Below are 2,935 nucleotides of genomic sequence, written 5' to 3'. Positions count from 1 at the left end.
AGCGTCGTCCAGGGTAGGGGAGGGAATGGCCGGCAGGGATGTAGCTCAGTTGATAGAGCATGGTGTTTGCAACGCCAGGGTTGTGGGTTCGATTCCCACAGGGGGTATGAAAAAAAATAATGTAAGTCGCTCTGGATAAGAGCGTCTGCTAAATGACGTAAATGTAAATGTTATAAGGAGCGTAGGAGGAGTCTCAGTTTGTAACAGTCATCTTAGAAAGTAATATTAGAAACCCAGTTATTAAAGCTGTATGTCTGCACTCTTAAACAGGAAGGAATCTCAAAGTACATGATCTACTTTGAGATTCCTTCCTGTTTAAGGAGTGCAGAAAAACAGCTGTAATAAGTGGGTTTAGGAAGAGGGGAATAGGAGGGTTGTGAACTAATACATACTGTTAATTCAACGAGGATGACTTGTTGAGAATACTTTAAGTTATATGGGAAGTTTTCCCTCACATTATTGGCTATGACATTACATTTACATTTACATTTACGTCATTTAGCAGACGCTCTTATCCAGAGCGACTTACAAATTGGTGCATTCACCATATAGCCAGTGGGATAACCACTTTACAATATGTTATTTATTTATTATTTTTGGGGGTAAGGGGGGTAGAAGGATTACTTTATCCTATCCCAGGTATTCCTTAAAGAGGTGGGGTTTCAAGTGTCTCCGGAAGGTGGTGAGTGACTCCGCTGTCCTAGCGTCGTGAGGGAGCTTGTTCCACCATTGGGGTGCCAGAGCAGCGAACAGTTTTGACTGGGCTGAGCAGGAACTGTGCTTCCGCAGAGGTAGGGGGGCCAGCAGGCCAGATGTGGATGAACGTAATGCCCTCGTTTGGGTGTAGGGACTGATCAGAGCCTGAAGGTTCGGAGGTGCCGTTCCCCTCACAGCTCCATAGGCAAGCACCATGGTCTTGTAGCAGATGCGAGCTTCAACTGGAAGCCAGTGGAGTGTGCGGAGGAGCGGGGTGATGTGAGAGAACTTGGGAAGGTTGAACACCAGACGGGCTGCGGCATTCTGGATGAGTTGTAGGGGTTTAATGGCACAGGCAGGGAGCCCAGCCAACAGCGAGTTGCAGTAATCCAGACGGGAGATGACAAGTGCCTGAATTAGGACCTGTGCCGCTTCCTGTGTAAGGCAGGGTTGTACTCTCCAAATGTTGTAGAGCATGAACCTACAGGATCGGGTCACAGCCTTGATGTTAGCGGAGAACGACAGGGTGTTGTCCAGGGTCACGCCAAGGGTCTTTGCACTCTGGGAGGAGGACACAACGGAGTTGTCAACCGTGATGGCGAGATCATGGAACGGGCAGTCCTTCCCCGGGAGGAAGAGCAGCTCCGTCTTGCCGAGGTTCAGCTTGAGGTGGTGATCCGTCATCCACGCTGATATGTCTGCCAGACATGCAGAGATGCGATTCGCCACCTGGTTATCAGAAGGGGGAAAGGAGAAGATTAGTTGTGTGTCGTCTGCGTAGCAATGATAAGAGAGGCCATGTGAGGATATGACAGAGCCAAGTGACTTGGTGTATAGCGAGAATAGGAGAGGGCCTAGAACTGAGCCCTGGGGGACACCAGTGGTGAGAGCACGTGGTTCAGAGACAGATTCTCGCCATGCCACTTGGTAGGAGCGACCGGTCAGGTAGGACGAAATCCAAGAGTGAGCCGCGCCGGAGATGCCCAACTCGGAGAGGGTGGAGAGGAGGATCTGATGGTTCACATGACCTTTCTGGCAGGCTGAAGAACTGTCTGCACACCCAGGATCTGCAAGGACAAAACACTCAATAAGATACTCAAACTTGATCAATAGAAAAGTGAGGAAGAGGGAATTGGTTCGACCATCCACCATGACAGAAACAATGAAAAGATGGTGGGTGTTGTGTTCTCCTTGTTAGGCTAATTCACCTACCAATCACATATCATTTCTCCAGTGTATAACCCAGGGATTGTACATTTAAATGTTAAAACCCCCTCTGGAAGTGAACATTCCAATCCCAAAGCCTGCTGGTCCTAGAAAATGGGCCTGCTGGTCCTAGACAATGGGCTTGCTGGTCCTAGACAATGGGCCTGCTGGTCCTAGACATTACATTTACATTTTAGTCATTTAGCAGACGCTCTTATCCAGAGCGACTTACAGTTAGTGAATGCATACTTGTTTGTTTTTTTCATACTGGCCCCCCGTGGGAAACGAACCCACATCCCTGCCGGCCAAACCCTCCCCTACCTTGGACGACGCTGGACTAATTGTGCGCCGCCCATGGGTCTCCCGGTTGCGGCCGGCTGCGACAGAGCCTGGACTCGAACCAGGATCTCTAGTGGCACAGCTAGCACTGCGATGCAGTGCCTTAGACCACTGCGCCACTCGGGAGACATCATCCCAATCCCAAAGCGTGCTGGTCCTAGATAATGCCAATGGACCAGCTGTATGAACAGGGATTAGGGCCCCTTGTCTTCTGAGGAAGTTAGAGTAACATCCCAATCCCATTTGGTGCTGGTCCTAGACCATGTATGCGTCCAAAATGGCACCCTCTATCCTACATAGTCCACCACGGGCCTTGTTCAAAAGTAGTGCACTATCTAGAGAATAGGGTGCCATTTAATGCCAATGGGCCTGCTGAATGAACAAGGATTAGGGTTGGGATTAGCCTTGTCAGCACATATGTTACTGACACCCCCAGCCAAGAACCCCACTCAGATTAACACGGCATGGCCTTTCCTACCAGATTAGGATTAGGCCATTTAAACAATGGCAAGGACAAAAGAGGTGGAAGACAAAACCCACGGCACCGGGAGACGAATGTCGTATTACTGTAACACTTGAAACAATGTCTTCCTTTACCAGCGGGGGGTGAATTTCTCTGTGTGAGAGACTGAGTGATCATTCCAGCCTCTCCTTGTAGAAATATGTGTTTTTCATGATACAAAATGGAGGAGGG

The sequence above is a fragment of the Coregonus clupeaformis genome, chromosome 35 (assembly GCF_020615455.1).
Source record: "Coregonus clupeaformis isolate EN_2021a chromosome 35, ASM2061545v1, whole genome shotgun sequence".
Classification (NCBI taxonomy): domain Eukaryota; kingdom Metazoa; phylum Chordata; class Actinopteri; order Salmoniformes; family Salmonidae; genus Coregonus; species Coregonus clupeaformis.
This window is presented reverse-complemented; position numbering follows the sequence as displayed.